We start from the raw sequence: 11,238 nt of genomic DNA on the forward strand, positions 1-11,238 counted from the left end.
CCTGGGGATTACAATTGCCGAGAAGCTGGATATGAGTCAACAGTGCCCCCTTGTTGCCAAGAAGGCAAATGGCATTTTGGGCTGTATAAGTAGGGGCATTGCCAGCAGATTGAGGGAAGTGATCATTGGTAAGGCCTCATCTAGACTATTGCATCCAGTTTGGGGCTCCCCACTAGAGAAAGAATGTGGAAAAATTGGAGAGAGTCTAGTGTAGGACAAATAAAATGATTAGGAGTCTGTGGCACATGACATATGAGGAGAGGCTGAGGGAACTGAGCTTATTTAGTTTGCAGAAAAGAAGAGTGAGGGGGGATTTGAGAGCAGCATTCAACTACCTGAAGGGGGGTTCCAAAGAGGATGGAGCTCGGCTGTTCTCACGGGTGGTGGCAGATGACAGAACAAAAAGCAATGGTCTCAAGTTGCAGTGGGGGAGGTCTAGGTTGGATATTAGGAAACATTATTTCACTAAGAGGGTTGTGAAGCACAGGAATGAGCTACCTAGGGAGGTGGTAGAATCTCCTTCCTTAAAGGTTTATAATGCCCACCTTGACAAAACCCTGGCTGGGATGATTTAGTTGGGGTTGGTCCTGCTTTGAGCAGGGGATTGGACTAGATGACCTCCTGAGGTCTCCTCCAACTCTTATCCACTATGATTCTATGATTCATTGAGGGAAAAGTGACCTCTATTAACGAGTTTGCATTGTACAGATACCTGTGCAGTGCAAGATTGTATAAATCTGGGATTATTCTGCAGCAAGTGTGCAAGGCAGGAGAGCTGGTAAATTGGCTGTTGTCTCCTATTTGTGCGTGAGTGGCTTAGGTAAAGCACTCAGTTAGCTCAGTTGGGTGGGTGGCACCACCTGCTGTCGTGCTGGGTGATAACAGGGCCTGGAGAGCCTGGCTGTGTCACCCCCAGGCAGGGCCGGCTTTAGGCCTATTCCACCAATTCCCTCAAATCGGGCCCTGCGCTTAAGACGGCCCCACACCCAGTGAGAATCCCTTCCCTGGCTAGAGGCACCTTTTTAATTTTTACTCACCTGGCCGCGCTCCGGGTCTTCAGCAGCACTTTGGCAGCGGGTCCTTCGCTTGCAGGACTTCCTAAAGCCGGCCCTGTCCCCAGAGCAATGTGAGAGAGGCCTACCCAGCTGAATTGTTGGGGGCTCATCAGTTAAACTGGCCCCCAGACTGCACCGCGGTCATAACCAGCCACAGAGGTTTTAGTCCAAACTGATAAATTAAACAGTAAAATGCCTCTCTACCATATGACATAAATAGATAATCTTAGAATCATACAATCATAGAACACGGGGTTGGAACGGACCTCAGGAGGTATCTAGTCCAACTCCCTGCTCAAAGCAGGACCAATCCCCAACTAAATCATCCCAGCCAGGGCTTTGTCAAGCCGGGTCTAAAAAACCTCTAAGGAAGGAGATTCCACCGCCTCCCTAGGGAACCCATTCCAGTGCTTCACCACCCTCCTAGTGAAAAAGTTTTTCCTAATATAAACCCAAACCTCCCCCACTGCCACTTGAGACCATTACTTGGATAGAAGCGCTATATAAAAAAATAATTAATGATTTTTTGTTCTGCAAATAAGAGCACGCAACTCATATTTTAATATCAGTAGTGTTACCTTTCTAATGCAGCGGATGTGCCCTCACTTCTCCACCCAGCTGAGGCTGGGAAGGAGGGCCATCTTTCCCCAGCAGCTGCAGCTCTGGAGCTGGGGAAAGTCGCCTCTTTCTCTGGCCACCACAGTCCTGAACATCCCAAATTCCCTCCACCCCTCTTTCACCCCACTGCCTCCTCCCACTTACCACCTATTGCCCCCAAGGCCACCACCTCACCTTACATGTGCATCTTCTCCATACATCTTAGGCCCTGATGTATCACCTAAAAAGAATGGCTCAGGTGTGGGAATCTCCCTGACATTCTCTAAAGTGAGGACCAATGCAAAGAATTCATTTAGCCCTTGGCAACAGCCTCATCTTCCCTGACTGCTCCTTTACCACCTCAGTCGTCCAGTGGCCCCATTGATTGCTTGGCAGGCTTACTGCTTCTGATGTACTTTATAAAAATATCCTGTTGATTTTTGTGTGTTTTGCTGTTTGCTGTTCAGATCTTTTGAACTAGGTACGCAGTATCGCCATGCCCCATGTGGGTTTGTTTTCATGTGTCTTTGATTTCTCAGCCTTTTGGGGTGCAATTGATTCAGGATTTCTAGCTTTTCTGCAACTCATTTTTTAAAAAATATTTGGAAAACTGAAGGCTGAGATGCCTGCACAGTGTCTAGATTCCAGAAGTTGGGGCTCTAAGAAAGAGAGGAAATAGTGTGAGAATCCCAATAAAATCCTAGTTGCTGGCACTGATAGCCGTATCTCAAGCAGAGCACCCACAAAAGGATGGCACTGAGGTTTAGTTAGTGGATATTTCTCGTCACAAACTGACAGAGATGATTTTTCCTCTGTACGGGGTACTGAGTCCTCTGGGGTAAGGAAAAGAGTTATGCCACAGGCAGCTGGACATAACAGTGATGGTCTTGAAGAGTCACTGGAATCTGTGGTACAGCTCATATGTTCTCTCCCATTGTTGAGGCATGAGATATGCACATTACCAGTAATCAAGGCCGTGCACACTCTTAATAGAAAGGGGAGTGACCCAAACCCACCTCCAAGTGCCTGCGGCTCACTCTATTGGACCCAAACAACCCCCTACCCAGATCCAGTGAACCCAAACTCGGTGGTGATGGAAATTGGGATGCAGGATTTGAGGTCTATCTGCAGCGCCAAAGCGGCTCTCATTGCTCATGGAGAGAGTGGGGGGCAAGAGCTGACAGAGAGGCATCGCAGCAGGGCTCTGTCCGTTCAGGCAGTGCTCTTCAGATCCTTCACTCTCTGAAAGCACATCCTAATGCTCGTTCTTACTGCCGAGCTGCAGGAGGGACCCAGATCTCCCTTGTCAAATGGTGCTGTGCTGAGGGCTGGCTCCAGCTTTTTTGCCATCCCAAGTGGCGAAAAAAAAGGGGGAAAAAATGATTCAGCTCCCCCGAAGGGCCGCTGAAGAGGAAGGGAGTGAGTGATTGGCTGATTTTTAAAGAAAGGTTCCAGAGGTGATCCTGGCAATACAGACCAGTAAGCTTAACTTCAGTACCAGGCAAATTGGTTGAAACTATAGTAAAGAATAGAATTATCAGACTCATAGATGAACACACTTTGTTGGGGAAGAATCAGCACGGCTTTTGCAAAGGGAAATCATGCCTGAACAATCTATTAGAATTCTTTGGGCGGGTCAACAGACATATGAGCAAGGGTTATCCAGGGCATATAGTGCAATGGACTTTCAGAAAGTCTTAGACATGGTCCTCACCAAAGGCTCTTCAGAAAAGTAAGCAGTCAGGGGGTTAAAAGGAAGGTCCTCTCCTAGATCAGTAACTGGTTAAGAGATAGTAAACAAAGGGTAGGAATAAATGGTCAGTTTTCAGAATGGAGAGAGGTAAATAGTGATGTCCCACAGAGATCTGTACTGGGACTAGTGCTGTTCAACATAGTCATAAATGATCTGCAAAAGTGGGTAAACAGTGAGGTGGCAAAATATCCAGATGATAAAAAAAAACCTGTTCAAGATCGTTAAGTCCAAAGCTGATTATTAAGCGTTACAAAGGGATCTCACAAAGCTGGGTGACTGGGCAATTAAATTGCTGATTAAATTCAGTGTTGATAAGTGCAAAGTAATGCACATTGGAAAACATAATCCCAACTATACAGAAAAAAATGATGAGATCTAAATCAGCTGTTATCACTCAAGAAAGATCTTGGAGTCATTGTGGATAGTTCTCTGAAAATATCAACTCAGTGTGCCACAGCGGTCAAAAAAGCCAACAGAATGTTGGGAACCATTAAGAAAGGCATAGATAAAAAGACAGAAAATATATTGCCTCTGTATAAACCCATGGTATATCCACACCTTGAATACTTTGTGCAGTTTGGTTGCCCCATCTCAAAAAATATATATTTGAATTAGAAAACATTCAGAGAAGGGCGACAAAAATGTTTAAGGGATATGGAACAGCTTCTAGGTGAAGAATGCTTAAAAAGACTGGGACTGTTCAGCTGGGAAAAGACAAGACAAATGGGGGATATGATAGAGGTCTATAAAGTCATGAGTGATGTGGAGGAAGTAAACAAGGAAGTGTTATTTACCCCATAACAAGAACCAGGGGTCACCCAATGAAGTCAACAGGTAGCAGGTTTAAAAAAAAAAAGAAAGCACTTTTTCACACGACACACAGTCAACCTGTGGAACTCATTGTCAATGGATGTTGTGAAATTCAGAAGTATTACTGATCAAAAAAAGAACTAGATAAGTTCATGGAGGATAGGTCCATCAATAGCTATTAGCCAAGACGAGATGGTCAGGGATGCAGCCCTATGCTCTGGGTGTCTCTAAAGCTCTGTCGGCTAGAAGCTCCCTCTGTTTCAGAGCTGGCGTAGCCCCACCCTAGCAGACTTCCAGGAGCTGCTCAATGTGGGAGGCTAATGGGGGGCTAGTGCTGCCACCTCATGGTTTGAGCTAGAGCTGGGCTGGAAAACATTGTTTTTTTCCCCCTCATACAAATTTTGACCCAAACTAAAATGTTTCCTTTTTCATCCATTATTTTTGTGGTGAGTTTTGATAGAAAATGGATTACTTTTCTCTGAAAGCTCAGTTGCCATGATGCTGCCCAGCTACAGCTGCCTGCCTCCCCAAAATAAATTGAAGGCTTTTCTTCTGCCTCTCCCTCGTAACAAAAAAAGGTTACACTGACTGAGTCTAAGGCTGCACTCTGGCAATGGAAAGGTTGGGACCTCCTGCCCAGTCTATGGCTGGGGTATTATGACCATCAGACACTCTAACGCCCCCTTCAGCAGATCCTGTAGGCAGTGGCTTCTGTGACAGGCCCTGGTAACACATCTCTGATGAACCTGTGCTAGCCCGGTAATTGGAGAGGGTCCTAGAATAGTTGTGGACAGGGCCGCCCAGAGGGGGGGGCAAGAGGGGCAAGCCCCACGGGGCCCCCACGAGAGTTTTTCGGGGCCCCTGGAGCGGGGTCCCTCACTCGCTCCGGGGGGGGGCCCGGAAAACTCTTGCGGGGCCGGGCGCAGGAGCTTCTTCGCTCCCGGTCTTCGCCGGCGGGGTGTCCTTCCGCCCGGGCGGAACGACTTCTGCTGGCGAATTACCACCGAAGACGGAGTGGGACCCGCTGCCGGTTCAGCTCGGTCTTCGGCGGTATTTCGCAGCGGGGCCCTTCCGTTCTGGGACCCGCCGCCCGGCGCCCAAGACCCACGGCGGCTCCGCCGCCAAGACCGGGCTGCACTTCGCAGCGGGTCCCGCCGCGGTAATTCGGTGGCGGGGGCCCCGCCGCTGGTCTTCGGGCACTTCGCGGCTGGTCCCGGAACGGAAGGGCCCCCCGCCGCCGAAGACCCCAGGCCCCCGGAATCCTCTGGGCGGCCCTGGTTGTGGAGGCCCAGAGATTGTGCATTGGTGGGCTTAGCTCTCATTGGTTCACGGAGATCTGTGCATAACTTTGGGGCCCCCCTGGATCCTGGGGCTCCCTGTTATTCCTATGGGAGAATTGTAGGACTTGACAGTAACTCAAGTGGTCCTCTAGTCCAGACCCCTGCACTCATGGCAGGATTATGTATTATCTAGACCATCCCTGACAGGCGTTTGTCTAACCTGCTCTTAAAAATCTCCAAAAAAATCTCCCCGGGGAACCTGTGGCCATCTATTTATTCCTCAGGGAGAAGGGAAGGGACTTCCCCTACTGAAAAGAGGGAAATTTCAATGTACGGAGCCTTGAAGAATCTCCCTTCAATGGCTTGCACCCTGGGTTTGTAATGCAGGAAAGGGGGATGCCAGGGAGCAACCTCATCCTATATTATTATTATTATTATTCTATTTTATTTTATTTCAACAACATCACAGTTGTGATCATTGTTACCACTCAGCTGCCCCCGAGGTAGCCATGTGACTAATCGGAACCATAGGAACAGTGATGACAGCCTGGACTCCAGGAATAGACCCTGCAGCAGGGCTGGCATTGCACTCCAGTTGGGAAGAATCAGCAGGCATCCCCTGTGATTTGGCCATCTGCAGTTTGCCATTGGCTGTGAGGGGCATTAAACATGGTGCATACTAAAAGAAGCAGCTGAGGTTCCCTGATGGCCAAGTGGCCCCCAAGGGAATGTGCGGACAGGCTTCACAAAGACAGTTCCCTCCCTATCTGAACAGATACTGCCTGCTGCCCGAGAAACCTCTCCAATGACTCCTTGTCCTTTAGGTTGAAGACCTCTTGTGTCAGCGGCTCCCCTTCTAGCAGGCATTGGGTACGTTGGCAGGTTTCACTATATTTTAAATGCAAAGTGAAGGGTAAAGCTGAAAGCTGTTTACATTTGCAGATGTTTTGCGTCGTGACAGATCTGGGCTGTCGGAGTGACGGGGGTAGAGGTCAGGCAGCATTAGGTAGCTTGGGAAACCCTCCGCTACATGTCCCCATTGTCCTTGTATTACTCAAGCAACACAGAAATCTAAGATTTAAAGTCAGGTTGGAGTGTTAAAACCCCGATGCCCCGAGGCAGGATTTCACAGGGGTCCCATTTCTAGAGATGCAATGTGCTCTGAGCCCGAGCTTGCCAGGGGCTGAGGGAGACAAGACCCCACAGAATATCAGTAAATACTTCCCAAATCACCTCAGGTTTATTTGCTCCTGCAAGAACAGAACCAGTGGTCTGTGTTTCGGGAAAGAATAGAGCTGAAGTGCAGGAAAGGGGAGTGTAATAATGATTATAAATAATTTAATCCAAACACCTGTTACACAAACATGGCTGAAGTAACTTGCACACTCAACTGTATATAAGTGCAAAACTAGTGTTTGCACTATTCACCCTTTTGTGACGCCAACCCTTCCCCTGCCCAGCTGAAGCAACTGTCTGTGTGGGCTTGTATCTTACCAGATACCTATAGACCCTTGCATGGGGAGAGGATACAGGTCCTGTGAGGATGAAGAGACACCTATAGGATGATCAAATTCTCTGGATTCAGCCAACGCTGCGCAGGTAAACCACTTCAGCTTCTCTTGGAGGGATTCTTGGGGTAAGAGTGTAACACCGGGAGCATTTGTTAAGGGTAAATTAACAGAGACAGGTTCTCACTGAATTTACACATGTAATGCTGGAGTGACACCTTTGAAGTCACTGTAATTGAATTCAGAACCTGCTACTAAGAATGTATCCTATGTGCTGCAAAGATTAATATGACTGTTTCCACTATGCACTTGCCATGCATAGAAGTGCAGGGCCAGAAAGGGAGTCTGTGTGAAGGCCATAATTGTAAAATCACACAGTGCTTAAGTAGGCTGTGGAACTCACAGCCACAAGCTGTCTGTGGGGCCAACAGTTTCATAGAATCATAGAATATCAGGGTTGGAAGGGACCTCAGGAGGTATCTAGTCCAACCCCCTGCTCAAAGCAGGACCAATTCCCAACTAAATCATCCCAGCCAGGGCTTTGTCAAGCCTGACCTTAAAAACCTCTAAGGAAGGAGATTCCACCACCTCCTTAGGGAACCCATTCCAGTGCTTCACCACTCTCTGAGTGAAAAAGTTTTTCCTAATATCCAACCTAAACCTCCCCCACTGCAACTTGAGACCATTGCTCCTTGTTCTGTCATCTGCTACAACTGGATTCAAAGAGGAACTGGTTGTTTATATGAGTAATCAGAAACTACAGTACTGAGGATTACTTTAAAAAAGTTTTGGAAGTGCTATAAACCTTCCTGTTTTATACCACAGAATATGTCCAACTAGTGGGTGTCAGGGGGAAACTTTCCCTGGGAGAAGCTTATCTCATAGCTGCCAATTGCAGGGCATCTTTTACTTTCCACTGAAGCATTAGGAACTTGCCACTGGATACTGCGATAGATGGAGTACAGGTCTGATCCATTCTGGCAGTGCTCATCTTCCTATCAGTACTGTTAATCCAAGACTATATTTTTGCTGATGTACCTTGAGCCCCTGGGACTTTCTAGACTTGCACTGAGAGCAGAAAGATGTCTAGTTAAATATTTATTAATGATCTGGACGATGGGATAGATTGCACCCTCAGCAAGTTAACGGATGACACTAAGCTGGGGGGAGAGGTAGATACGCAGCAGGGTAGGAATAGGGTCCAGAGTGACCTAGACAAATTGGAGGATTGGGCCAAAACTAATATGATGAGATTCAACAAGGACAAGTGCAGAATCCTGCTCTTAAGAAGGAAGAATCCCATGCACTGTTACAGGCTGGGGACCGACTGGCTAAGCAGCAGTACTGCAGAAAAGGACCTGCGGATTAGAGTGGATGAAAAGCTCTTTATGAGTCAGCAGCAGGCCCTTGTTGTCAAGAAGGCTAACGGCATACTGGGGTGCATTAGTAGGAGCATTGTTTGCAGATCAAGGGAACTGATTATTCCCTTGTATTCGGTGCTGGTGAGGCCACACCTGGAGTATTGCATCCAGTTTTTGACCCCCGCTGGAGAAAGGATGTGGACAAATTGGAGAGAGTCCTGTGGAGTGCAACGAAAATGATCAGGGGGCTGGGGCACATGACTTACGAAGAGACGCTGAGTGAATTGGGCTTGTTTAATCTGCAGAAGAGAGGAATGAGGGGGGATTTGATATCAGCCTTCAACTACCTGAAGTGGGGTTCCAAAGAGGATGGAGCTTGGCTGTTCTCAGTGCTGGCAGATGACAGAACAAGGACTAATGGTCTCAAGTTGCAGTGAGAGAGGTCTAGGTTGGATATTAGGAAACACTATTTCACTAGGAGAGTGGTGAAGCACTGGAATGGGTTACCGAGGGAGGTGGTGGAATCTCCATCTTTAGAGGTTTTTAAGGTCAGGCTTGACAAAGCCCTGGCTGGAATGATTTAGTTGGTGTTGGTCCTGCTTTGAGCAGGGGTTGGACTAGATGACCTCCTGAGGTCTCTTCCAACCGTAAACTTCTATGATTCTATACCATGTAGTCTCCTGTTCTTTTTTCTTTCAGGAAGGAAAGTTCTAAACTCTCGGCACCTGCCCAGTACATTATGTCAGCTGTCAATGACACCAAATTCAACTCTGCAGTGTTTCTTTTCACGGGGATACCTGGGCTAGAAGACGTCCATCTCTGGATCTCTATCCCCTTCTGCTTAATGTACGTTATTTCGATAGTAGGAAATTCAGTCATTCTGTTCATTGTAAAAACAGATCCAACCCTCCATGAGCCCATGTACATTTTCCTTTCCATGTTGGCCATCACAGACCTTGGCTTATCGATAGCCACCATGCCAACGATACTGGGCATATACTTGTTTAACTCTAGAGAGATCAGCCTGGATGCCTGTTTTGCCCAGCTGTTCTTCATCCACTCACTTTCGTTCATTGAATCCTCTGTGCTTTTGTTGATGGCCTTTGACCGCTTTGTTGCGATCCGTGACCCACTGAGATATACTTCCACTTTAACCCTGCCAAGAACAGCCAAGATGGGACTGGTGTGTGTGCTAAGAGGGTGGCCTTAATATTCCCACTCCCCTTTCTCCTGAAACGGTTCCGATACTGTCGAGCCAATGTCCTCTCCCATTGCTACTGCCTGCACCAAGAGGTCATGAAGATGGCTTGTTCTGACATCACAGTCAACAGCATCTATGGCTTGTTCATAATAGTCTCCACGGTGGGGTTGGACTCGCTGCTCATCCTCCTATCTTATGTGATGATACTCAAAACAGTGCTGAGCATTGTATCTCACGTGGAGCGTGTCAGAGCCCTGAACACATGTGTCTCCCACGTTTGTGCTGTCCTGCTCTTCTACACACCAATGATCGGTCTTTCTGTGTTACACAGACTTGGGAAGAGCTCTCCTCCCTTGCTTCAGATTCTCCTGGGCTATGTCTACCTGCTGGTCCCACCTCTGATGAACCCAATAGTGTACAGCGTGAAAAGCAAACACCTTCGTGCGAGGATAATCAGGGTGTTCATCAAGTGAAGTGTAACTTCGTCATCCAGCTCTAGTACTGTTGACATGGGAGATGAAAAACACAGACCACCTATTCCATCCTGAAAAAAGAACAGGAGTACGTGTGGCACCTTAGTTTCTAAGGTGCCACACGTACTCCTGTTCTTTTTGCAGATACAGACTAACACGGCTGCTACTCTGAAACCTGTCATATTCCATCCTGGACGCTTACATCTGAGACAACATGAGCTACTGATTTTCACTCTGTAGAGACAGATTCAGAAGGGGTCTAAGGCCTGGTGGAATGAGAGGGGATGGTGAGCGAGGACAGTGCATTCGGGGAAGGAGGCCAAATCAGGCAGCAGCATTTACAGAGTGACTGTGGTTGTGGAAAGCCAGGGGACTGGTGGGATGTTCGCCCATAATGATCCATGTCGGTGTTTGCTCTGACCTTAGAATTCCTGTTGATACAGTCAATAAAGAGAAGGGACGTGGATGTTGTTTACCAATACACCTGGCCTGTCTCTGTCCCGTTTGTGGTGAAATATCCCAGGAGTATGAAAAAGCTTCAGAGCTGTTCTGCAGTCAGAGTCCTGGCCCTTCCTGAGGGCTCTGGGTTCTCAGTGACCCCTGGGGGCTGCACCAGCCAGGGGCGGCTCTGTGTATTTTGCCACCCCAAGCACGGCTGTCAGGCGGCTTTCAGCAGCTTGCCTGCGGGAGGTCCGCTGATAACGCGGATTCAGCGTACCCGCTGCTGAAATGCTGCCGAAGCCACGGGACCGGTGGACCTCCCGCAGGCATGCCGCTGAAGGCAGCCTGACTGGCGCCCTCACGGCGACCAGCAGGCTGCCTCCCTGCAGCTTTCCACCCCAGGCACGCGCTTGGTGCGTTGGTGCCTTGAATAGCTCCTAGCACCAGCTGTGGACAGGGGCTATTCGAGGGGCACGGACCACCCACCCTTTCCCTACCCCCTCAGCCAAGTGCTTGTGACCGAGTCGTATCAGAGACAGGAGCCCCAGGAGAATCCACTCAGGCAGCCCCTCCCCCGTTGATGGCTCTGTACACCACACACCTATTGAGCCCACCCCCAGCCAACTGCAATGCCCCCAAGGCAGAGCAGAGCTGGACGTGTGAACGAGGGTCTGACACACAGGAGTCCTGGCAGGTTCCCTCCCTGGCCCCAGTTGCTCGCAAAGGGGTGGAAACAGGCCTCAGCTCCCTCACAGAGGC

At 48.6% G+C, this 11,238-nt stretch overlaps 1 pseudogene; it reads left to right on the top strand.

The window, feature by feature from the left end:
* The first annotated feature begins 9,100 nt into the window (after positions 1–9,100).
* Positions 9,101–10,038, top strand: LOC120394526 (annotated as a pseudogene).
* Positions 10,039–11,238: the final 1,200 nt, after the last annotated feature.

This window comes from Mauremys reevesii, unplaced genomic scaffold, assembly GCF_016161935.1.
Source record: "Mauremys reevesii isolate NIE-2019 unplaced genomic scaffold, ASM1616193v1 Contig63, whole genome shotgun sequence".
NCBI classification, from domain to species: Eukaryota; Metazoa; Chordata; order Testudines; family Geoemydidae; genus Mauremys; species Mauremys reevesii.